Below are 27,333 nucleotides of genomic sequence, written 5' to 3' on the forward strand. Positions count from 1 at the left end.
CAAGAGAAATATAAGACAAAAAAGAAGGGGTGGCTCATGGCGAGTTTTAAAAAAATAGCTGTTGAATAGACACCAAGTAATTTTCTCTCCATGGCATGTACTTCTGTTGAGGAACAATAGACCTCTGCTGTTTAGCATGGAGTCTTTTTTTAAAAAAAATATTTTTCTTATTTTGTGATGGAAAAAAATAAAAAACCAAAATTATACTATGCCTGGAAAAGAATATTTGGGGTGTGTGTTTCCACAAAACAGAAGTTTCTAGTCACTTCAGTTTTTAAAACCCACCAGAAAATGAAGTGATCTTCATTACAAAATGGCACCTCAATCCTTGGATTGAGGAATAGTATAGAATAAGTGGGCTTGAAAAATCATTTGAGAAGTAATTTAATTAATTAATTAATGTCATAAAATTAAGGTACTGCTTGAATGTTAAAAAACAACAGCACCCCACCTCAAAGTGATTGGAGGGACACATCTGTGGAGGCAGGTGAGAAGGAAAGTTCAAAGCGGATATTTTCTTGGACTGAGCAATCAAAACCACAGGAAGCCATCATAATTTACCTCTGGATAAATTAATGCCAGGGGTAGCACCCCTATTCCAAACCCCATTCAGCAGCCACTGGGAGGGGCTAATGCAGAGGTGGAGCTAACTGCTTCGGCACCCGGAGTGGCGCACATGCTGTGCACCTGGGGACAGGGCTAACTGCCCATGGGGGTGGGGTGAGCATCCCAGGGGAACAGCGTGGTGATGTCACCCCCCCTCAGGGATGACACCCAAGGCGGACCACACCCACCACACTCCCCCTTACTCTGCCAGTGGGCTAATGTCAGCTGAGGCAGCCTCAACCTGGCAGAGGGAAAAGAAGCAGTTAAAACCATGAGTCAGCTAAAGGACCCTTTCAATAATGAGAGTAGCCCAACAGGTTATGTGCCTTCCTGCTGGTAGTGTACTTTCAGTTTTCTTATTGTTTTATAACTGGCCAAATTTAGCACCAGCTCTGTGGCAGGTTTTTCCTTTCGGCATCTACCTGGGTTGTACTGTTCAATCACTTAATTATTTTGCTTAATGTACACATTTTTGCAAAGCAATGTCCTCTTAACATTTGAATGCATTTCTATAAGCTGTTTTCATTAACATACACATTTTCATGCACACTTTACTCTGCTAGGTGCCTCTTTTATACTCCTTACTTGACTGGAAAACTTCATTGCAAAATCCAGAGAATTCAGAGACTTTCAAAGGATGGCTGTGTTCATGCATTATTCTGGAAAGTGCAGATTTGGTAGATTTACCTTTAAACACAAACCAAATCAAATTTCTCCCTAATTCAGTGTTTACAGCAGCTTTACTTCTTTGGGGAAAGATACATAACGCCTTTCATTGTGCAGCATTGTGCAAGCTAGGTTTCCTGTTCACTCCCTTCTCTCTCTCTTCCTCCCTCCTTCCACCAAAATGAAACTGAACTTTTGCAGCTTCTTTTTTTGGTACAAAATCTTCACATAAAATCTGTAAAGAGCAAGGCATACGGGGAATCACACCACTTTATTGTCCACACTAATGCGTCTTCTTCCATTGTCAGAATAATGATGGCAAGAGAAAGATTTGGAGAAGTAATTGACTCACTTGTTTTTTCCTCTCCTTTCTATATCTAAGATATCAACGGAAAGTGCTCACTCTCAAAGAGCGCTAGAGAAAAGATTGACTTGTAAAAGCAACACAAAAGGCACCGGTTATGTTTGAAGGTGCCTTCAATAGCAGATTCACAAGTGAGTCATGTTTTGTCTTTTTGTACTTCTCTAGGTAATATGGGGTGCATTCAGACAGGGGGCTAGCAGAGCATGAAATATCACAAATGGATCATCGGCATTTTTTTAACTTATTGGATTTCCGCTGGAAATCCAGACTGACTGGGGGGGGCAGGGGGGAATACAGCCTAGTATTTGGCTAACAGTGACCTTGTATGGATGTGGCAAAAAAAAAAAAAAACTTGCATGGATGAGGAGCACCAGTCCCACAGTAAGTTCCTATCTGGAAGCAGCCATGGAAATGCTGAAAAATGAACTCCAGATATGTATGTGGACTTCATATAGCTTGGCACAGGGGAATTGCAAATTCATCTTGCACAAATACAGTTGCCTTTTGCAACAAACCCACTTTCCCCAAATACTTGACTTTTTGCCATAAGTAAAGTGCTGTAGTCACAAACCAGATACAGAGGGTGGATATTGTTGTTGCAAGTCTGTTAAAACTTAAAATGGCAGATACAGCTTTGATACGTATTTGAATTCCTTAGACAAGCTTCATTGTCTGTTGGAATCTTCAAACAACAGGAATAGAGTCAGATCAATTCTATGGGTCCCATTGGCTACACCAACCACTTTCAGTGCTTTCACTGGCATTGCACCATTGCAGTCCAATGCATGCCCTGCAGCAAATTCATGTCAAATCTGGCCCATTAAGGCTCCCAAACTTGACATGTGCTGGAGCGTTCAAGAGACTCCATAATCTTATGATACTATTCTATTTTTACATGGCTGGGTTCTATGCATTTCTTTCAAATGGTTGCATGGCTGTGTCTTCTATAAAAATCCCACCACCTCCCGAGAACAAACCTCTCCCTTAGTGGAGTCATAAATACATCTCAGTACATTTGTGCTGCAGTTCCTTGTTACAGCTTGGCCTTTTTCTTATGCTAATGCAGGCCTACCATTACTTCAAATTGAGTAATGCTAATTTGGCACATTGTGTCCTCCCCTGGAAGTTAAAAAAAACCCCACAAAAATAATAGAAACTAATGTTATGCTGACCTCAGCAGCTGAATACATTCATGCTAGTTCTTATACAGAATTGTCCAAATAGCATTGGTTTCCCCTGCCCCAGCAAAAGGCATTTAAATACAGCATGAGCAAGTTTGCATTTTGGACATATGCCAGGAACAGGGGAGGTGGAATGAATCCAAAATGCTAACGCAGATCACAAGCAGCAGGATCCTATGGTGATGTATCAGCTCCTTTGGCAACCTGTGACAAGCAAGGAGGTCAGAGCAGTGTGACTCTTACTGCCTCAAAGCTCTCTCTCTCGCTTTATCATGGCTCCAGATTGCCAGGAAGGTTGGTAACTGACAAGAAAGGAAGAAACGCAAATAGCTTGGCTGCCGGGCTCCTTGACTGCTAGAATCATAGAGTTGGGAGGGACTGTGAGAACCATCTAGTCCAGCCCCCTGCAATGCAGGAATATGCAGCTGTCCCTTATGGGGATCAAACCTGCAGCCTTGGCGTTATCAGCACCACGCTCTAACCAGCTGAGCTATCCAGACAAGAAAGGCTTCCCCACCCCAGCCAGCTTTCCTAGCTTCATTTATTAATGTATGTGTTAACTGTTCAAAAAACGAAACACACACCACCTTACTCAGCACCTGTACAGGTCACTCCCAGGTCAATCTGGACTAGGGACCTTCTGCATTGCACCTGACTGGTCTAGATGGTTTTCATTATTATATATATTTCTTGAAGTTCTAACTGCAGTTCTGTAGGAAATCTTACTCTCATTTATGCATATCCAAGACAGAAACATACTGAATGCATGACACAAAAGGCCAGGTAAATTCTAGTTATTTTGCAGAGTTTATTTAAAAGCCTGCTTTGTTTATGCGGCAACAAAGAGTGGTGACTGAGTCAATAGTCAGGGTTTTTTCTTCTCCTTAAGAAATGGCTTGTGCAATCCAGTGAAAATCAATCAGCTGTCAGAGTATTTATTCTAGAATTCCCAGATATATATTGTAAAATTAATGCAGGTGCCTTGTTTGCAGAAGGCTTTGTACTGCAGTAGTTGCTGAACACTAGTGCCGCCTTCATCTAACAGAAATATTCTTGCCAACATTGATATTTGCTAATTTTTATGAAATTAGCTGGGTTATTTTTAAAAACATTCTACTAGTATTTCAGCAAGTGGTGTGTGTGTGTGCTGTGCCCTGTTATCCAGCTCTGTAATGACTGACTTTCTCTTCAATCCTTCGTGAATCTGCTAACAAAGCTATAAACATGCCAACTTATATATATTTTGCATCGCTAACCTTGACAAGGGCTTCATAACGCTGTGATGATGTATGTAAATATTTTTTAAAGAGACGGCTTCATCTTTTATTCCATTAATTCGCTTATCAAAGGCGAATGAGAAATGTAGGCTTATTTACACCAGCTCATAAAAGGATCCCCATTCTTTACAGCCCTCCTTAGCAGAAATCTGCCAGATAGATTACAGTTAGCAACAGCCACTCTGAAATGTGTGCAGAATAAAAAAAACAAAAACAAGATCAGAATGAGGAAGAGAAAATATGAGAATGAGGGAAGAGGAGTCATGCTATGCGAGGACAGAGATGTGAGCTGCACTTCTCTCTTTGTACTTCTGGTATTATATGTGAAAGGGGACCAATGAAATATTTCTCTAGCAGGAGCTACTGACCACTGCAGTGGGGTATTTGAAGAGGGATGGAATTTCTTATAATTACTACAAGTATGTGGCATTACCTGATGCAGTCAACTCAAGGCTTCATAGAAATATAAAAAGCTGACACCAACAGGGGGCAGCACCTTAATACTATAACAGCCTCTCTGTCTGTAATGAAGAGTTCAATCAGGTATTTGTGTAGCTGCCTAGCTTGGCCATGTAGTTAACTGGGTGTACAATACTAGGGGTACTAATATACATAGTAGTACTCTCCCTGCCCCTCCACAGGCACACACCTTATTGTTCAATCAGTGTTTCAAAAAGACTCGTGTTGGAGAGGATAATGCATACGTTATTCTGCCAACCACACTTGTGAATAACAACACTTTGGGAAGGGATCAGCAGTTCACAGGCTTAGTTTTGAACCACATGTCCATATTACTCATTCTGGAAAAAAACATTTGCCTAGGCTGGTTCAGACCCTTCAACTCCGGTGCTGGAAACTGCCCTTAAACTTGTGGTGCATCTGAAGTTTCATTTAGGGATGGAAATTGATTGTTTCTGGTGAATGTATTTGGAAAGATAATCCCCCTGATTTCAGGAGTTACTAATGAGAAATGCTTATTGGTCTAGCCACCTTGATTGCACTGAGATGTACTGCTGGGATTTCTGGACCACAAACGGTCATAGTAGGGTCAAAATGCATATAGTGCAAGAGATCTGGAATCCCCTCTCCCAATGTCTTTCTTAAGGCACAAAAGCAGCTGTAGGGCAGTGAAAGAGAAGGTGTTTAACCCTTTACTTCTGCACCATTTCTCAGTTCAAAGTAGGCACTGTCCAAGACTCCAGTGGGGGGAGGGGAGGGGAGACAAGTACAGTGGTACCTCAGGTTAAGTACTTAATTCGTTCCGGAGGTCCGTACTTAACCTGAAACTGTTCTTAACCTGAAGCACTGCTTTAGCTAATGGGGCCTCCTGCTGCTGCCACGCTGCCGGAGCACGATTTCTGTTCTCATCCTGAAGCAAAGTTCTTAACCTGAAGCACTATTTCTGGGTTAGCGGAGTCTGTAACCTGAAGCGTATGTAACCTGCAGCTTATGTAACCTGAGGTATCACTGTACCAGCATTGCACATTTTAATTCTCCCCAGCAGGGATAATAGCAGCCTTTAGATTTAGCCTGAGGAAATGGTTTAACCTCAGAAAGGATTGCAGACCCCCTTTCTCTAGCACTGCTTCCTCAGTCAGATTAGGAGCCCCCCTCCCAATGTCCTAGTAGTAATATGAATCAAAGGAAATCTGGGAGATTTGGTTTTTCTTCTTCTGGTTCATGTGTAGGATGGAAAATGAGTAAATCAGGAGTGAAGTACTTTTGAGCAAACAAACAAAAATCTTGACTCATTGCATACCCAAAGTTTCAGCCTGGAGCAGCAATTATATCACAGTTATAAGTATGGATTTTACTGCCAACACGGAACAACAAAACCCTACCGCGGTAGATAAGAACAAAAACATGCTAAATGTTTGTAAGGTCAATGAAAGAAATGGTTTTAATTTTCACATGCTGTAAGGTCCAATGTCCAATGTTGTTTTATGAAAAATTATTTTCCAAAAAGGCTCCATGCTCGGCAAAGTGATCTCTGGTGGGGGAAACAATATTTTAGTGTTTCTTAATGAGCTGAGAGGCTATTAGAGGATTGCTAGCATTTCAGGTAGAACAATAGCAATTAATTTAATGTTGAACGATATACAGATTTCTATAGCGCTACAGGAGCTGCTTCCTCTGGAGTGCTTCTGAGGCACAAAGCCTGATACAGTATTTGTGGCTTAATGAAGGTGATACTATCTGTGGAGAAAAAAAAAACTTGTTGACTCCGTTTTTCCTTATGCAGCTACTTCCCCAGATCCCATGCCAGCAGCTGAGGTGCTGAAATTTACTAGACACAATGGGTGCTGTGGAATTGTAGTATTTTAAAAAAAATTTTAACTTTTTAATTTCTTTTTTGCCTGCAATCTTCCACATTTTCCTACTTATTCTGATGATAAATTGCTCACTGGGTGACATGCCACAATAATGTTAACCTTTTGTTTACATGAGGTCTATGGTGTCTATTCTAGAGTATCAGTGAGCAGACATGTCTGTGTCTCCAGTTTCCAAGATCAGCCAAAACCCACTCTCACACAGTCCCTTGGCCTAATGTTTTCCAGCCAAGTATGAAATAGCAATCATCCAAGTGTGGTGGGAAAGGCCCTCCCATTTGTCTCCATGGCTGCCTTTTTGGACTTAACTGGCCAACCAAGGCCATTATTACGTCAACGAAAAGCATAATTGGACTGGTTTCCTCTTACAGATTCTAGCCTCACATATACAGGATCACAGCTCTGGAACAAACCCATGGCCATCATCCAGACTGACCTCCCCAAACCCACAACACTATTTTATAATTTTACTGTAAGCCACTGTAAGAAGAACTCTGCTTTGTTTGATCAGGCCAAAGGTCCAGCTAAACGAGCACTGAAGCAGATGCCTTTGGGAAGTCCAAAAGTAGGACCTTTGTGGGGTCAGCAACAGCACTTGGGGCACTCTGGGGCAGACTGCCTCTAACTGTGGAAATAGTACGTAGCTATCATGACTAGTGTCTGACCAAGCTGCGGGGGGCAGTGGAGGACAGGAGTGCCTGGCGTTCTCTGGTCCATGGGGTCACGAAGAGTCGGACACGACTAAACGACTAAACAACAACAACAACAACATCATGACTAGTAGCCAGTTGTGCATTTATCTTGTATTTTAATCTTGTGAACAGTTCTGAGATCTTTGGATGAAGGGAGGTATATTAATTTAATTAATATTAATAATCATAATTATTTATAACCTTATCCTCCACAAATTTGTCTAAATCCCATATACGTAAAGCCAATCAAATTGGTGACCATAAACTACCTCTTGTGACAATGTTCAGCTAAGAAACACCTTACGGCCTTATGGTGGCCAAACTGGATTGTGGGGGGGCGGGAGAGAAAGAGAAGAGAAAAGAAACAAAGCTATTTTAATCTCAGAATGCATGGCTCCTCAACCTGTTTTGTAATTCTAATTAAGGAAACAAATGACTTGTTAACGTGCCAAAAACCTCAACAGGTAGAGGGGCCTGGAGAATCTGCATACTGCTCTCCTACCCTGCGATCCCCCAATTGAGAAGCTTCTCCCATGCATTGATCTGTCTTTGGCCTGGTTTGCGCATCACAGGAAGCCCGAGTATCACCCACCATGGCTGTGCAAAAATGCTGACTCATGGAAGGAAGATCGCAAACACTTTGCTCCTCTCTGGGCTTTCTAAGGCAGCACGACACACCAACTAAGACCAGTTTTGTTTTTTTACTTCGTCCATTATTCAAATCTAGGGCCAGGCTTAAGTTTTCCACACTACTACAGGCAACAGGTGAACAACCACACTTTTCTGTCCTATGTATATAGAAGCATATAACTGGCTGGTCTACAACCTTTCTTCCTCACATGCTAATTTTGATGTACAGGGTTTTTCTTTTTCTACAGGGCAAAGTTTGTGGTATGTCCTTCCTGCATCCTGAAGTGGTGCAGTCCACTCTTCCAGCTCCTCATTCTACTGCAAGTGTAGACCACATATTGGAGTTCTGCAACTGGCAGAGGCAAGGGGGCTCAGATTCTTTCATTAGGAGAGCAACAAAGCTGCTAAGTGGACCTCTTAGAACTTAGTGTTGTGTCCTTGATCAGATGTACGTGAAAGAAGAGAGATCTTCATAGCCCTAGTCTCCACTGACTTCTGTCCTTATTATCAATCAGCTCCACAGCACTTTTGTTGTGAAAAGCAGCACTTCATCATTCATATAGCATTAATTCTTGTGCCAGGGGGGGGGACCCTCCTTCTATGATTATGGGTTGCTTTTGCAGATTTGGAGCAGTTACAGCCTCTTGTCTGGGCCATGATAGAACCAATTTCATTTCTAGTTTCCTTGTTAAGGCCTCTGTAATCTACAGAAGAATGACAAGAATGACTTGAATGAAGCCTCTGAGACAGGAAAATATCTGTTAAGCTGAGAACGTTTATCTACTTTGCCTTTTCTCCCCTACTTGTAGAATTGTGGAAGATCTCACTGCATAGCAAAGCTGACTAGAAAAGACACAGGGGAAAGGAAAGTTCATCTGAATTTATCAGTGACCGGGTTTCACACCTGCCTGATATAATCTTTCCTCAGGGATGCCTTGCCAAGGCTGATCTCACGCATTTCAGCTAGAGCTGCTCAGAATGGTGCGCTAACATTCGTTCTGTGTGTGCTACCAGTACTCCTTTTCTGAAGCAAGTAAACGCCGATTATCCTTTTTGAAGTGGTGGTGGGGGTATCTATTATATAAGTTTAATGCAGCATCTCTTTCCCAGAATACATCTTGGTATAGAAGAAAGCATTTTCCTTTAACATTTAGAACTGCGCTCTCTCTCTCTCTCTCTGTAAATCTGCTCAGTGGACTATATTGAAAATGTTATAGGCAGGAAAATAAACTAAAAGCTAGAGGCAGCACTGAGTGGCCATTTAAGCAATATGAAAGATTAAAGGTACCTATGAGAAAAGAAAACTTCAGCATAACTAAAGTAAATGGAGTCAGTGCCAGTTTGCTTCACTGCAGCCTGTCTCTTGAGCTTTGTCTACCACCAGAATTTCCTAGCTAAGGAAACTGGCTATACAGTTCCACCCTACAAATAAAGAGGAGCTGGGGGGGGGGAAGGGGTGTTGAGAGCTCAGAAAGAAGCACATCTGGAAGACCACAATTTGAGTAAAAGTAGAATGCATAAGTTAAAAGAGTCTCCCACACTTTCATCTGCCGCCCATGCATTCTCCACTTTTTCTCAAATTTGGCAGTCTCAATCTGAATCAGGTTTGAGGGGAGCTTGCCCATCTCTATTTCAAATTGCTCCGGATAATTTATTAATGATTTCAGTAGCACAAGTCCCAAAGCAGATCCTTGCAGGGCACTTATTCCTCCCTCCCTCCCTCCAATGTGAAAACTCTTCTTTTATTTCTACTTCAATTTCCTGTTCTTTAACCAGCTACTGATCCATAAAAGGCCTGTCCTCTTCTACCATCATGACTCAGGACTCTTTAGCGAGGAACACTGCTGAAAGCTTTTTGGAAGCCGAATCCCAACAAGTCTACCAGATCAGCCCAGTCTTCTAAAAGCCAAGCTGCTTCTTTCTTAGCAAGGCTTGTTCTTCCACCCTTCAATTGTTGGCATCCACCTGCCTTTTGAAACAATGGAGGAATGGACCTTTGGGGGTGAAGTTAAACTGTTGGAAGATTGCAGTGGCTGCTGTTGCTGCATCTGAAATAATTTCAGATTTAATCACGTTTCCACTAGTTTAATGGAACAGATGCTAGATAGTCTGTTATTTCCTTTATTCCTCCCTCATCTCTTTCTTAATTATCGTATACTGAGTACCTACCGGTTCTCCAGTAGAGAGTCTGATTTTAGTGACAAGCTCCATATTTTTGTTAGACGATCAACAATATCACACTTACGTTCTTTAGGCACTCTTAGACATCAAATATTGCAGTCTTTTTAAAACATGAAGCTGCTAAGTTCTTGTCACATTGCTCTGTGTCAGTTGTCTTTCTGATTAATTAGCTTAATTATCCACACTAAGTGGCTTTGCTTCCGCAGGATCAGATAGGAACAGTGTACATGATCAGTTACATATGGCCTCTGGAGTGGGATCAGCAACCTTAGCGGACACTGCTCTGAAATGTGTTGATATTTCAGAACTAATCTGTTAGGGTTTTAAAGATGATTAATTAAACCGTACATATAATGCTGTTATTTTGATAACTTCTGTCATTGTTTTAAATCCAATCACTTGAATTGCTGATCTCACAAACAGCTCTACAGGCGTGAAATCTAAGAATTTCTTAAGGTCCAGAGCTTTTCTTTAGGTTTCCAGACTACTTAGGCTGTATCCCTAAACTCACCTGGGGAAAAGGACAACTGAATTTAAACAGGGCTTCTGAGTAGACATGGTTGGGATTGTGCTGTAATGCACTGCAACAGACACAGTGCCTATATGTGATGGAGCCTGCAATATTATGCTCATTTTGTTATATGTAAGTTCATTGAACGCAGCAATATCTATGAAGGAAGTTTCTTCCTGTGAATTCTTTCCTACAACAGATTGACTGGTCTTATACAGTATAGGCAGTATCACTCATATGTGAGAAGGACCCTTCACGTTGAAGTATGCAGATTCTTTCTGTCACAATTTTTCTGTCTGTCTCATTTACCCCATGACACTTTGGCTGAGGAATTCCAATAGATGATGTGATTCCTGAGATATAGATGAATTTCACATTCCAGACCTAACAAGACCTAAGCTCAGAAGCTGTCGGTTTGCCCAGTCCTTTAATCTTCCTTTCACATCCTAGAGCTGTCCCAGAACATTTCAGCACAAAGTAAGTTGATCCGAAACCCAGAACATTATGTCCCCCCCCCTCTAAACTCAAGCTAGGGGTGAGGAACTTGGCCCACCAGGGATTTTAATTTGGCCCATGAGGCTGTTTTCCTCAACCAGGCACACCTGCTCATATGTGATGTCAGGTGTGGGACAGGTAAACTGTTCACTGGCAAGGGAAAGCCTACTTTGGTTCTACCACCCTTCAGCTGCAGAAGCATCTAAATGTTGTGGATTCTTCCAGAAATCATTGTGAACAGAACCCATTTACCTGTCAGGAATTTACCAGCCAGTTAGACTGCACACTAGTTTATACTAAACCTAAAGGTAAAGGTAAAGGTAAAGGTACCCCTGACCGTTAGGTCCAGTCGTGGATGACTCTGGGGTTGCACGCTCATTTCATTCTATAAGCCGAGGGAGCCAGCGTTTGTCCACAGACAGCTTTCGGGTCATGTGGCCAGCATGACTAAGCCACTTCTGGCAAACCAGAGCAGCGCACGGAAATGCCGTTTACCTTCCCACCAGAGCAGTACCTATTTATCTATTTGCACTTTGACGTGCTTTCGAACTGCTAAGTGGGCAGGAGCTGGGACTGAAAAAATGGGAGCTTACCCTGTCACAGGGATTCCAATCACCAGCCTTCTGATCAGCAAGCCCTAGGCTCTGGTTTAGACCACAGTGCCACCCACGTCCCTATACTAAACCTAGACCAGGCAAATATGTCCTGCACTGGCTTTGCTTTTGGCTGTTTTGGAAGCTGTTATGAACACAGAGCATAGGATGTTGCTTCATACTCAAGTCAGATCACTGGTCCGACAAGCTCAGTATTGTCTACACTGACTAGTGACAGATTTTAACAGGGATCTATTCCCAGACCTACCTGAAGACACCAGGGATTGAACCTGGCACCGTCTGCTTGCAAGGCAGATGCTTTGCCACTGAGCTACAGCTCTTCTCCAGCTATGGCCCTTTCGAACATTTTATGTCTCCCCCACAAACTTCCAACAAGGAGTGGGGAGCACTTCCAGGCAGGTGACTTTAGGTTCCACTGGCCTCATCGCAAGACAGTTTTAAAAAATGGATTTAACATACAAAAGCACAGTTTTAAGTGGCTGTGCTACATTCCCGATTCACTCTCACAGTTAATTATTTACATCTTTTGAGGCTGCTCTGCTATTCCAGGGGCCAGAAGTTGTGGCACAGAGGAGGAGGTGGGAACCATTAGCTGCATGGCATATGCAGCCTTGTGTTGCAAAGAGACTGGCCAAAACATTTAATTGATTTTCCCTCTGCATGCTTGGGTTCAGAAAACCTGATAAATGACAAATACAAATGTTTATTGCAATGTGCCAGGTATTCACAAAGTAAATTCTGACCCCCCTAAAGAAGGAAAAAATATTTCTCACAGCCAAGTAGCCATTCATAAAATGTAACTTTGCTGAAACAAGGAAGACTCTTATGGCACCTCAAAGCCAAACACAATTATTATAGGATCAGCTTTCACGTATCTGATGAAGTGGGTTCTAATCCACACATGTTTACGCCGTAATAAATGTGTCAGCCTTTAAAGTGCCAGAAGACACATTTGTTTTTGTTGCAAGGGACCAACACAGCAGCTTCTCTCGAATTTTGTTTTGCTCATTTCCATGTGAATTTCCAGTCAAAGCCATTTATTAACCAGCTGGTGGCAGTGTTTTCTTTAGGAAAAGTTTTTTTTATATATAGAATATTGCCTTCATTCCTCTCATAACAGCTTCTGAACATTTTAAAGTGAAAGGATCTCTCCGTTCTTTTATTCCTCTTCCCTAAAATTCCAGGCAAATTCTTACAAGGAGCAAAAGCTTCTCTCCCTCCCGCCCCCATTTGTAAGACTGCCACTGTTTTGAAGAGTTATATAATACTGGGAAAGAGAACGGAGAAAAGAGGCTATTTCTTCCAAGCTGGGGTGTCCTTGTTTTCCGTTGTTTGTTCTGACAGGATGCTGCCTGATTGGAAGGATCCTTAGTCTGCCTGTGTAAGCTAGTTTAGATTTGGAAGAGAGACGTTAAAAGCAATATAAAAGCATGACAGATTTAATACAGTTTTCCAGCCACTACTGTGCACTGAGTTTTAAGGGGGGGTTGCTGTTTTGGGGAGTAGGAAGCACTGGAACACTTACTTCTCATTCCCACACATTCACAATGGTTTCCATTACCTACCTAACTCACATAATGAGGATAAAATGAAAGGCAACGGCAGAGAGAGAGAGGGGGGGGAGGGGAGGGGATGCTTTATTTATGGTATCGAATAAGGAAGAATGACAGTTCTAGGCATTCATCACAAATTATTAAAAGAGCCAATCCAAAATACATTAATAAAACTGTCTCACAATGTAATCCTCACTCATTCCTGAACAACAACACATGAACCTCCTGCTAGGCTGCAGAAGAAAGAACCCTGAAAAACATTTTGATCTCTTTATTGGAGACCATCCTACACTTGCTACGAAGCAACAAACGCATAGCAATACCATCTGCATCCTCTTCTTCTGGGAATCTTTTGCTTAGATGTAGGATTCTGCTTTGATGCCCATTATTGCCGACTATACTTGCTGTGGCTCATTATCACAGAAATGTCACCACAGCTGAAGAGGACAATGAAGTGCTTGGACTACATTAGCCTAGTCCTGCTTGAAATGCCCAGATGGGTTCCTCTAACAAAAATGTTCTATAGCAGCCTTATCCAACCAGACTACAACTCCCACCATCCCTGACCACTGGGGTTGATAGGTCACAATCCAAAATATCTGGAGAGCACCAGGTTGGGAAACACTGATTTATCAGTTCCCTTCTTTCCCCAGCAAGGACTAATAATTTGTTCTAGGTCTTGGCTTCACCTCTTTTCAACTAGTGTCAGATACCATGCTGCAAAAGCACCTGTGAGTTTGGGCACAATTTATGGAACTTACCTGGTAATTGCTTGCTTGCAACACCTTTCTTTCTACCTTCCCTTCTGTCTTGTTGCTGCTTTGATTGTAAGCCTTCAGGAAAGGTCTTTTCTATTCTCTCTCACACATGAAGTAAATTAGTACTACCTTTTGTACAGTCACTGATATTATACAGACATCAGTGCTACTCATACACATTCATCTTCGCTGTTTGAAAATGAACCATAAATTGGATAAAAGGAATCTTCAACCCCACTTAAGAGCAGAAAACTCAGGTCCATCTCCTTCAGATGTGGGGTGTGGACAGGGTCAGCCCAAAACATTTTGCTGCCTGAAGCAAAGGGCAAATGGTACCTTTCCATTTCATGCACAGAAACCAATCAGGTTGACAGTTAAATGTTACTTCAACACTGATGAACGAACAGTGGAGAGGGAAACACAGCTGAGTCCTAGCACCTTATCACTGCTCCCTGCCTCACAGCAACTACCTAATGGCAGGGCTGGCCTTTAGCCAGGACATTATTAACAACTATGTCACCTGGTTCACATGCCGCATCTTGTTTGTGCAAAACTACTCCACCTGAGCTACATTGAGGACAAATAGCCTTTTTTGTCCATAGATGTGTGAACTGGTCGTCTCCACTTCAGTACTATATTAATGACATCTCTCCAAAACCATTTGATTCTTCAGTCCACTGATGAGCAGTACAGAAGCCTGTTGAGAAACCGATCTGATTTTCTGTCTTTCTGTGCAGAAGATGCACCACAAGATTTGGTGATAGCCATTAACTTTGATGCCTTCAACAAGAAGAAGAGACACATTTATGCAGCATAAATCTGTCAACAGCTATTAGCCACCAGTGCAGTTTCCATGTTTAGGGAACATAAGACCAGGTCAAGCTACTTACCCATATAACCCAGCACTGCCAGTCCTGACTGGCAGCAGCTGTCTGGTGTCACCAGCAAAAGTTTGTCCCATGCTTTTTTAATTGATAGTTTTAAAACTGTAGAGACCGAGGACTGAACCTGGGACCTTCTACATGCAAAGCATGTACACTGTGACTGTCTTTGGGCCCTCCCTTATGTGGCAGTTTACCAGTCGTTGGGGCCAAACACAGTAAAGTTCTTGCCTTCATGCCCTTCTTGTAAGTTTACCAGAAGGATCTGACTGGTCACCACTGAAAACAATACTAGACCAGATGCCAGGGCCGGCCCACCCATGAGACAAGATGAGGAGACAGCTTTGTGATAAGATCTGTTGGCTAATTACTTTATAGCCCCAATTAGCCTCAGTTTATTGCGGTCCGGCACACTTCCCAGGTGAGCCAAGCTGCGCAGACCTGCTTTTCTCCGGTTTCGCCTTGCAGAGTAAAAACACAGCGGAACAAAACTGTTGCTACTTGCTTCAGATCCAGACAAACACACCAAGCACTGTGTGTCCAAATTTATCAGTTCTTTATTGCAGCAAAATATTTACAGCTCAGCATTTCTCAGATTCTCCTGGACTGCTAGCATTCATGGCGTCCGTCTCTCTCAGAGACAAAGAGAGAACAACAAGTAGAGCTCCTCCCTCCTTCCAAACGTCAGAATGGGAGGCACTACTCAGAACAACTTAACCCTGTAAGTTCTGAATCCCAACACCCCCTCTTGCCGAGTATTCTGACAAGACCTGTGGATGTACCTTTGCAGACCTCTGTGAGATCAATCCCTTCCCCAATGCCTTGCGCCCTCTCCTGGCGTCCCTGTCAGGCATCTGTGGAACATCCTCACAACTCTCAGATTCGCACTGTGCGAAACTTACCCACGCACCTGTGGCCTGATACCTCTCAGGTGGAATACCCTTCGTTGTGCGACTGGACCGCCTGGGCACAAACTCAGGCACTTCCTCTGACTCACTGTGGTCAGCAGGTGTGTCCTCTGCATCCCGGGATTCCCCCTCTGACTTAACGCGTCTTCGAATCCTTGGAATTACCCTCACAGGAGAACTAGGCTCACTCTTGGGCTCTCTTTTTACAACTTGCGGAGATGCCCCATCCTGCTCCTGACTTTGTCAGTGAGCTGATCGTCATCAGCAGACTCAGCCCCTGGCTCTCCTTCCTCCTCATCAGAACCTTCCTGCTCTGAATCAGAAAGACATTCTGAAAGAATCTCGCGTCTGGCAGGAGTCTTTGACTTTTCATCCTGCTTATAGAACTCAGCGTGTTTACTGATCAGCAGCTTACTCTGATCACCTGACGGGTATGCAAACCTCCATGCATGAGCCGCTGGCTCATACCCACAGAAGATCATTTTCTGGAACTTGGGTCCACCTGGCCCTCGCAAAGCTTCAGGCACCGGCACCGAGGCCGTTGATCCAAACGCACGGAGGAAGTGAACCTGAGGCTTCCTCCCGTGAAGCATGAAAAACGGTGTGTCTCCTACCACTGAATTGTAGGACCGATTCCAGGTGAAGCTCACATATTTAACTGCCTCCATCCAAAACCTTGGAGATAACCCAGAATCTAACAGCATCACCTGTGCAGCCTTAACCAGAGCCTCACTTCTTAGCTCTGCCACCCCCCTCTGTTGAGGAGAAGTCACTGTGTGACTTATCCCTTTCTTGTGAAAGAACTTCTGCAAAGCAGACCCAGTAAACTGTGTACCTCTGTCACAAGCAATTGACTGCACTTTCGTGGAGAACCTTAGTTCCACCCCCTCAATCCAACGTCTAATCAGCTGTGCTGCATCTTCCTTGGATTTGAGACCATGTGTCCAGGTGTTCTGCGAAAAATCATCCTGCAGCGTCAGCAGAAACCTGGCCCCTCCCAGACTTGGTTCCTTCATGGGACCCAACAGATCTATGTGAACAAGATCAAAAGGTTTTGTGGTTACCCTCTCCACCCTGGGGTAACTGCACCCTTTTACCTTCGCCTGTCCGCAAGCCTGACAATCTAGGACTCTTGCACATTCCTCAATTTTACAGCCTTTGCTAACCTCAGGTAGCACCTGTAGTTCTTCAACAGAAGAATGAGCTGTCTTCCTGTGCCACGCACAAGAACATGAAACATGAGTGGGAACTGTAGCACGCAGGGCTTGTGCTTTCTCAACCTTCCCCTCACCCTCCAGAGACGTTTTAAGAATGAAGAGATCATTCTGCCCCTTTGCAACTCTGACCAGTTGCTTCCCTCCTTTGGAGATTGTACAAAAATCGTGTTCAAAGCAAACCTTAAACCCCTTTTTCAACAAATAAGGCACAGATAAAATACAGTGTTGCACTCCCGGCACAATGCAAACTTCCATCTGCTCCTGCAAAACAGAAAAAAAGACATTTGCAACGTTATTCACATTTTTCTTTTCCCCATTTGCAAACTGAACAGTTTTCCCAGCCGGAATTGCCTTGCAATTCCACATCTCGACTGCAGGGGTCTCTGGAATCAGGTTGCAGTTAGCTCCTGAGTCGATTAGAAAGCGTAAGTCAGTGTCTCTCTCAGAGCTGTCCTCAAACAACGCCATAGCAACAAACGTCTCGCTGCCCCCTCTCTTTGGGCTTCTGCAGCTGTTCGCTCTGGTTGTCTTGGCAACCAACTCCCCCTTGCTCAGGACCTTGGCAGCTTCCGTAGAAGTAGCCTCCTCCGTTGCCTTGGAGACCGGCCTGGTCTCTGCGTTCCCACGCGACTCTTTAGGCCTTATCTTCACTTTGTCCAGGTGGCCGACCTTGAAGCGTCTAGCTCTCCGCCGCTTCCCAGCCTTTGGCTGACGATGATCCCCAGTGGAAGAACACTGCCCTGGGCTTCTTTCAGCTGGCCTGGCCCCCCTTCTTCCAGAAGAGCACTCTGTGCCAGCCCTGCCCTCGCTGAAACTGCGTTTCACTTCAGCACTCACAGTGGAAAACTTTTGAAACTTGCCTTTGGAATTCTCAGCCCCCCCGACTTGCACCTCAGGGACTGGGGCTACAGCCATCTCCAGGCTCTCCATGACTTCTCCAGGGCCCTGGCCTCCTGCTGAAGTTTCACACAAACTTCTCAGCACCTCCCAGGCAGCCCTTGCTGACTTTACGCCTTCCAAACTGGGCAAGAGTGATGCATGTACGCATGCTTTCAGCATAGCAAGCTCTCTTTGCATTCTCTGCTGGCTATCTTCAGGCAACGCAGCCTCAAAGCCTGCAATGTCTGTCCCTTCAGGACCTGGATTCAGGGGAAGTGGCTCTTTCTGGCTTACATCCCAAAGCCCAGTAACCAGAAACCAACCCCTTACTCTTCTGGACCAAGTTGCCCAACTTCTTAAAGTGAGCTTTTCAAGCGGAACGTCCTCAAGGACCTGGCTGTCTGCCATTCTCTCCTCTTTCCCGGGGCCCCAGCTGCTACTCACGTAAAACCAGTCAGCTCTCCGGCACCCGATTTTCAGCTGCTCTCCCAGCTCTCGGCTCTCAGCAACTCTTGCCTCTTAGTAGCAGGCAAAACACAGAACGCAGACCTCCGCTTCGGTAGCGTCTTTCCAGCTGAGCAAGCCGACTTCAAAGCCCACCGGCAGACTCTCAGCAACAGTTTTATAAGCGGTAATTAGGTCCTCCATAACCTGTGACGAGATCTGTTGGCTAATTACTTTATAGCCCCAATTAGCCTCAGTTTATTGCGGTCCGGCACACTTCCCAGGTGAGCCAAGCTGCGCAGACCTGCTTTTCTCCGGTTTCGCCTTGCAGAGTGAAAACACAGCGGAACAAAACTGTTGCTACTTGCTTCAGATCCAGACAAACACACCAAGCACTGTGTGTCCAAATTTATCAGTTCTTTATTGCAGCAAAATATTTACAGCTCAGCATTTCTCAGATTCTCCTGGACTGCTAGCATTCATGGCGTCCGTCTCTCTCAGAGACAAAGAGAGAACAACAAGTAGAGCTCCTCCCTCCTTCCAAACGTCAGAATGGGAGGCACTACTCAGAACAACTTAACCCTGTAAGTTCTGAATCCCAACAAGCTTCAGGTGACAGGATCCACAGGGACAGCAGATCCCAATGTCAATCTTTCTTCCTCCCTCGTTCATGACGTAGATCTTCACTCACCCCTTCTTCCATGGTAGGGAGTGAGAGTGCCGTTGTTTGAATTGCTTCAGGTCAGGTGCCAGAATGTCTTGGGCCAGCCCTGCTAGATGGACATTAGATCTGATCTAAATTGGCAAGGATATTTACATGCTCTTTAAGAAGTCATTCTCAGTATCTGCTTTCTTATTTTATTTATTTATTGTTACATTTAGATTCCACCTTATTCTCTAGGGAGTTCAAGGAGCTCTACATGGATCTCCCTCTCCCACTTAATTCTCAAAACAACCCAGTGAGGTAGGCTAAGCTAAGAGACAGTGAGTGGCCCGTGGTCAGCCAGTGAGATTCACGAATGAGCAAGGATTTGAACCCTAGTTTCCAAGGTCCTAATCCAACACTCTAACCACTACACCACACTGGTTCAAGTTACTGATCTTTTCAGAGCATCCTATTTTCCTCATGGTATTCTTGTACTCTGCCCTGTCACTCTCTTTTTAGAGTGTGACGGACAACCCTCTTGTTCACCTCTATTCATATTCTTTGTTTTCTCTGCACATGTAAATTGGAAGCTTTGTCTTTCACGGTGGTGCAACTCCCACTACAATTTATTGTTGTCCTCTGTCAGATTATTAGACACCCTGAAGAAAATTATTGCTCGGTACAAAATCAGTGCATTTTCTGGGCATGTTTTGCAACAGTTTCTGAACACGATAATTATGCATTCAGAACCCCCCTATCACTCGCTTCATGGACTCAGCGTGTTCAGTTTCTGCTGCTTGGAAAGATCTGGATACAATTCTGCCAACTTGTTCCTGCTGGACTTTTCTCTGACTCAACCCAGGGAAAACCTAGTTACTGAGTAGACACCATAATTACGAAGAGATTCTTTCCTTCCCTTCAAGTTCCACTTATTGAAGAATACTTACTTGGAGGTCAGAAACAGGTTAATAATTCTGGCTTGCTGCTGACCTCCTTCTTCCTGTTGAAATACATCCACTGGATTCAAGAGTATTTCATCCGGCAATGACCTTGAAACAGCAGCACATGCAATTATCATGCCATGAAGCTTGATTACTGTAATTCCCCTTTAGCACTGCCTTTTCGTCTAATGCAGTTTGTTCAAACTGCTGCAGTAGTATCAGCTGCTGCTACCACCACAAAATTTTGTGTTCAGGCTTGAGCTGACACTATCATCTTGATCCCGCTCAGCAGGATGCCCATATAATAAAACCCCAGGTCTTGTTGTGTGAGGAAGCCATGAATAATGAGGGGAGGGATATGAGAAAAAAAATGACTGGGCAAAGTGGGAATGTCCTGAATGAGCAGAGTCCCACTTTATCAGTCTGTTGAATGGCTATTGGTGCTGTTTATTCCACTCCATGTTTTATCCTCCTACACTAGTTTCCAAAGCCTCATTTGACTGTGTCGATATGATTACAATTAGGACCAGCAATATAATGTCACAGTGTGGATTGCTTCAGCCAAAGTGCCATTTCCAGGAAAAACTTTCTTGCAAATGGAAAACTCTATTCCATTCGCCCTCCTGAATTCTGCTATTTCTACCTAGTTCTCAGTAGGCTGTTTTGGGGTCCCTTGTTTCTTAGTGTCCCCCCTAAATATTTTTTGCACCTCTACAAATCTAGGAGTTCATACCAGCTTTCTTATGCATGTATGCTTAAAAATCAACATTTGGAGAACAAATATAGGTTTTTAGAATGCAGTCTTATTTTTGATTACTGTACTTCCAAACAGAAATGAATAATCCAAGGGCTAAGACAGGTGGGACACACAGTTCTAGTAAATCAATGTAATGTTATTTGAAAGATGTTATGCAGGTATATATCCTACAAATGTTTCCTAGACCATTTTTTCCTCAAGAACACAAAGGGTTATTTAAAGATTCTAACATAAAATGTGGTGAATTAATGCAATGTGGATCTTTTGTTCCATTGCAGAATATTAAACTAGACTTGTCTCTAAAGGTGAGCAGCCTGTGTTTAGCTGTGTGATGATTTTTCCAAAAACCTAAACTTCAAAAAAAAAAAAAAAAAAGAATCTAGGGAGAGAGAGAGGGGAAAATGAATTCCAAAACAGAAAGCTGCCCTGAAATATCTGCAGGTAAAAAAAAAAAAAGTGTTCCTGAGTCAGAGACTGTCTCATAGCTATAAAAGACATAAACCATCTATAATCCCATTCCAACATTCAAAGGAGTAATATTCATATATCAAGGTGCTGAGGCGCTTTTAGCATTCTCCTTTTTTTTTTTTAAGGAAGGCATTCATCTTTATGACAAAAATAATTGTGGAATACTAAACCGCAGTGACTTCAGCCTTCCTCAGGAAAAAAATGCACAAAAATTTAAAGAACTATGGCCTTGTTCCGGAAAATTAAGGAAGTGCAAAAAATTATATATCTTTAGGTCAGCATGTTAGGAACAGAAACCATGCACTACTAACCAGCCTCTCTCATGTCTGAAGCTTTCATACATCCTCTGTATCCCCCCCTCCCCCCAGTATGAACATCTTCATAAATAGTGGCACAGCCTAAACTACTTCCCTACACTGAGCAGGGGCATTGTACAAAACCATGGTGATCAGCAGCTCAGTTGTGTCTAGATTGGCATAACAAAGATTGTCTAGGCTGTGACTAGGCTGGCATAACTCACAGTGAGATTCTGGTCTTCTATGCCAGACTCTCGTACTATAAAGAGTGATGGGTGGGGGACAATTTGAAACAGATTAACAAACTGAAGTTGAGTCCCAACGTAGATGCCAATAAACATCTGCAGAGACAGATGGTTTGAAGGAAACAAGTGAAAATACATGCTAAGTACTGAACAGTTGGGCCAGGCTGAATAGTACCTTTAAAATATTCTCACAGGTGTCTTTGGGACAGATTAATAGTGTTGCAGCAAACGCAGAGGAACTATAATTCTGCAGTCCAAGAGGTGTGGTTTATTTGAACATCTCTCCACATACTACTCATTCACTACCTAGGTCAGTATATCAGTGAAATTAATAGTTCCTCCGCAGTATCTTATCATGTCAAGTGAGGCATCTCAGCCCATCATAAAAGTCAACAAATGCAGCAGACTTTCCATATCTTTGAATGCAGAAGTGTGCTCTTTTCTGAAATTGTTCTCGCAACGGAGGCAAGGATGAAAACCAAGGGATATTGTAGGCAATAATGTTCAAGTAAGGCGGGGGTGGGGTGGGGGGGAAGAACCTTCTGAATTCCTCCTCCCGTATGGAGTTTAATCCCATAAGACCATTGTCCATTGATCGGTACTGTGCGCCGGAAAGCAATACAGTATTTGAAGGCTGCTCTCTGAGGAAAAGAGATAGCAACCTGCACTGTGTTATACACTTGATTTCATTCTGACATCCTAGTGAAGATAAATGTAGTTCATTTCCCAAGTAAAGTATATAAATAACACCTTAATTACTGATCATAGGGAGTGATTTGCAGGGGCTGGAATGCCCAAACATCTCAACTGCTACAATACATTGTAAGGGAAGAGAAGGGAGCAATCTATTCTTAAGCAAAGCTGAGCCATACTCAACCTGCAGCAAGCCTCCGCTTTCCATGCCCCTCTCTGCTTGGCTTTGAATAATGCATTGTACGATGATCTGACAATAGTGCATCACTCAGCATCCTAATGCAATAGCAGCTATTTTGCAGTAGTTGTGGTTGGTGTTTGGGCATTTTAAAAGGAAATGTGAAAGAAAATACAAACACATACTGTATGAGATACATGAGAAAACACACACACAATAATAAATCATTGAAAGGATGAGATCAGTTCATGTTTGTATTTAAGGAAGTAGTTGAATCATATATTACAAGGCATAGGCAATGATATTCTGGCATCAGAGTGGGTATGAATAAACCATACAATCAAAAGTAAAGATTCTCTAATTATTATTTTTTAAACCCACAACCTCCATCTTATACTGTACTAAATAAAGAAAGTCACAAACCACCTTCCTAATTCCTTCAGACTCAATACCTTCCAGGGTACACACACACACACACACACACACACACACACACACCTCTTTCATGTTTCTGACCACATCTTTTGTTTTCCAGGAACACCTGTATTTATCATTCAATTAACAACAACAAAAACCCTTTCAGTTTAACATATTATGTTAACAGCTTTCCATGTTCATTCAATCTCCAAAATGACAGGAAATTACAGTACTTAAAGACCATGCACTTAAAAGACAAGTTGTTTAGGCTATGTGGATATAGTACGGTGCCCTATCCTGTGATCAGTTTCAGCTTCACCACTACTTTAGAGCAGGATAGTTGTTAGTGGCAAAAGTGATTGACCAAAGTCCCCGATTTCTCTGTTTGCTGGAAGAGACTTATTGAGTACGAGCAACTGTCTGAAACTATCTTACAACTGCAGAACCTCATTCCATTACAATTACCCAACTGGCAACCAATACCACCCACTAAGCCACAGCATTTTATTCTAGAATCAATGCTGGCTGAGTACTTGTATTTCTACATAGTCTGCCCCAAAGCTAGATCTATTGCACATTCCTTGCCCCTGAAAAGTGCTTATTGACAAACTGGTTGCGTTTCAAAAACCAAAGCGCATTCCACAGAGTGATTCCACTTTAACCCTCAGTGTGTCCATTGGAAAACAGATGTAGGAGGTTCCAGCAATGCAGGGAGCAATCCATACATGCCCAGTAACATTGTGGGTGAATGTATACCAAGATTACAATCGCCATTTCCTTCCTCATTCCCCTGCAGGGAGGAAAAAGCATGGATCAAGCGACCAGAGCCACCCTTGTGGATGGCAGGATATAGGACTCAATTTAGATTGAAAGCAGCATGTTGAGGGCAAGCATGAATGATTCTGGTCTGCACTTTAGTACAAATGATTTAGTAGGCACACAACTATATAATGGTAGTTTGGGGCCAATAATGGCAGGAGGCAATTCAGCCAACTCACCCTTAGCATGGAATCACAAATTACTGTAGGCTATAAAAGCTAAGCACAATAAATGCTTGTCAAATCCACTGATGCTTTGTTTGGGGGTGGGGAGGGAAATTAATATTGAGTATACAGTAGTTTAGAACTGACTTTCTAACCTTCCTGTTAATTTTACCTCAATTACTTTAATGGGGTGCGGGGGTAGGTGCTGGTCTCCAATACTAATGCCTGAACTTGTTACTATCCCCTGACTGTTCCATATCCCTCATAACTACACACTGGGCACCATGCTGCAGGGGGCGCCACAACAATACTGTAGAATGGAGCATGAGAGGCGCCAAGTGCAAATTTTAGTGTCACTCAGGGCGCTAATGGAATTTGAGAGCCCAAAACCCTCCTCTGACGGTTTTGCACCAAAGCAAAGTTGCTGCTTTACCATAGCTAAACATTTATATGCTCTGCATGCAAAAGCTCTCAGTTTCAGTTTCCAGCACTTCCAGTAAGAGTTGGGAAATTCTTTTAATAAAAAAGCAAAAAATGTGAAAGCAAAAAAGAACAGAAAAGAAAGAAAGAAAGAAAGAAAGAAAGAAAGAAAGAAAGAGGCAGAAAGGCCATGTAGCCAGCAAAGAAAGAAATCAAACACTGTCTTCCCAGTCCTCCCTCTCTTTCTGACTGTTCTTTTGTTTCATTGCATAGTCGACTCTCTGCCAATTCCTGTCTAATTATGTGACTGACTTAACGCTCTTATTGACATGCTGTGTCTAGCACAACACAAATGTTGCCATATTTCTGAGCATGAAAATGAACCTAAAACTGTGGAACATAAAGTGGCAGGTCACAGGATACACTTTTTGGGCATCATTGAACAATAGTTAAAATATGCTTGTGAATGCACTGCTTTCATCGCCCAAGAAGCTAACAAGATTCATTTTGCCAGGAGAGTGGAATAGCTTGTACAGCAAGCTAAAACGAACAAACAAAGCAAAGGAGGCCAAAAGGAAAAGCCTGTTAAAACATTTCACTTGTCATAACACTGGAGAGCTGCTTATTAAGGCAGACAGAACAGAGGAGGACCTCTCAGTCCAATTGGCTGTAATGGTGACAAGAGGAAATAATACGTTGTGGTCAAAGAGGTATAAAGGACCAGCAATATTGTTAAATCTAAAAATGTTGCACAACACTTTATAGAATGTATAGTCTGCTGTTGGGGATCCTGAGTTTGCTTGACAAGGCTACTGCCATTTTATAAAAGGCACAATTGGCCAATGCCTTTATGAGGAGGACCAATCAACATTTTACAAAATCATGGAATGCTTGCAGGTTCTCCAGAAGTCTTCATTGGGCAAGATATTACACAAAGTTGGGTGAATGAGGAAGACACACTTTCTCTTCCTCTGTTTCTTTCTTTACTGTAAAGGTAAAGGGAGCCCTGACCATTAGGTCCAGTCGTGGCCGACTCTGGGGTTGCGGCGCTCATCTTGCTTTATTGGCCAAGGGAGCCGACGTACAGCTTCCAGGTCATGTGGCCAGCATGACTAAGCCACTTCTGGTGAACCAGAGCAGTGCACGGAAACACCGTTTACCTTCCCACTGGAGCAGCACCTATTTATCTACTTGCACTTTGACGTGCTTTCGAACTGCTAGGTTGGCAGGAGCAGGGACCAAGCAACTGTACAAAGTACAAAAGTATAAAGCATAAAACAAAGGACTGTGGATGTCCTAACCATAGGGTCAGCTTGTAGACTCTATTCCCAGATAGACTTTGCAGGTAGAAGCCTGTACTAGGTGTTAAAGGTTACATACCTTGTGTTGTAAGCAAGACCTGTACCATGTCTTATATAAAACTCACCCATTCCAGTTTAGACAGAAAGTAAAAAAGAAACATGGCAGGTCTGGGTTACAAACCAGGTTTATGCCCCCAAAATACGGCGGCTATTGTTTCTTTACACCAGACATCTGTAACACCTAAAAGACTAAAGACTTATCCACACTTGCCTTTCCAGGTTCAGTCCACACTTTAAAGCTCCAGGTCTGAATGCCCCCCCTTTTTTTGCTTTGGCGCTTTCCCCACAAAAGCCAACTCTTTAAAACTTAATCTGCAACAAACCTGAATTGGTGTTTGCTCTGACAGAGCTAAAGAGCGTGGGTTTGTTTTTTTTGCAGGGATAAAGTTCTGAGGCCCCAAAAACACACACAAAAACTTGGACATGGAGCTTTTGAGAATGGACCTGTGTCTAGAAAGAGCAGGGCAAAAGGTTTATTTAGTCTGCACTCTCCATTGCAAAACATCCACATTTCTGCTTGCCCTGTGCTTTCTAGGCCACAGGTCTGAGTTGCTTTTTGTTTGCCTCACTTTCCTGGGGAAAACCCACTGTTTACCACTGAATCAATGCTCAGAAAACCCAACTGACATTTGTTCTGATTCAGCAATAACCATCAGGTTTCCCTGGAGGAAAGCTGTGGAATAAGCAGAAGTGTGGATGAGCCCCAAGTCTACAAGCTGACTTTCTGGCTAATTTCTCCTACTCGTCCACTTGCCTGATGCCTGTTATAGAGTTCTGCAGAACTCAATCCATTTGTGACATTTTGGCCAGTCCTAATAAACATATTGCCTGACTGTCTATTGGAGCCCCCCCCCCCTTTATGGACCAACATTACCTTTGCTTTCTATGTGTCATTTTGCATGGTCCAGACTGCATTCTGAAGGAGTGTACAGTGTTTGAAGCTTGTCTGTACACGTATGACTGCACCCAATATTAACCATCCTCACTGCAGACCCACTGGGACCAATGCACTTGTCAAACAAATCCATTGTTTCAGGGGTCTATGCTGACAGAGCAGGACCCCACAGCCAGAGAACAGAGGAGGCCACCGTGGCTAGAGCCACACATTATTACTTCTTTTGCTGCTGTCATCTTTCGTGTCATTTTGTACTGCAGGCTTCAGTCTTCTGGGTTCCACATGCCAGTAGTGGGCAGGGGCAGGGGCAAAAGTAGGTGGAGCAATTGATGTTAATATTATCATTGTACAGTAGGCTAGTTTCTACAAAGCAGGGCTGGTGAGGGTGCTCCACTGGGTTTTCCATCATCTGAACATCTTGTGGCAAGCCAGGGGAAGAACCTTCGCTGCTGTGGCACCCAGCTTTTGGAACCAACGTCACCCTGAAGTACAGCAGACACCAATCTTAGTTGTGTTGAAAGCCTATTTATTCTGCCAAGCACCTGCTGGTTTTTTAATACATAGCTTTAAGTGGTTTATTTTAAGTGATATGTTTTCTGCTGTGGATTGTTGTATTTATTATTTTAGTTTATTGTTGTGTTAATGCCTCTTGTAGACTACCCTGGAATTATACAATGATGGGTGGTGTATAATGTTTAAAAATAAATGTATGTTCTCTACACAGATCTTGATGTTTTGCAGCTGAGATTCCTGCCATACATTGCATTAACAGTGAAGAAGATAGGGCATTAAATATAGTGAGTGAAAAAGCTAACCTAAGTAAAGATTAGGGCATGTATAGAGAGG

At 43.1% G+C, this 27,333-nt stretch overlaps 1 long non-coding RNA gene across 1 annotated transcript in view; it reads left to right on the forward strand.

Annotated features, from left to right (window-relative positions):
• Window positions 1–1,660: 1,660 nt before the first annotated feature.
• Window positions 1,661–27,333, forward strand: part of LOC307216557 — a 34,188-nt gene continuing 8,515 nt past the window's right edge. Inside the window, exon 1 of the long non-coding RNA XR_013839147.1 lies at window positions 1,661–1,767. This is a non-coding gene — a long non-coding RNA (uncharacterized lncRNA). The remainder of the gene's footprint in view (window positions 1,768–27,333) is intronic.

The sequence above is a fragment of the Podarcis cretensis genome, assembly GCF_951804945.1.
Source record: "Podarcis cretensis genome assembly, chromosome: 5".
Lineage (NCBI taxonomy): Eukaryota > Metazoa > Chordata > Lepidosauria > Squamata > Lacertidae > Podarcis > Podarcis cretensis.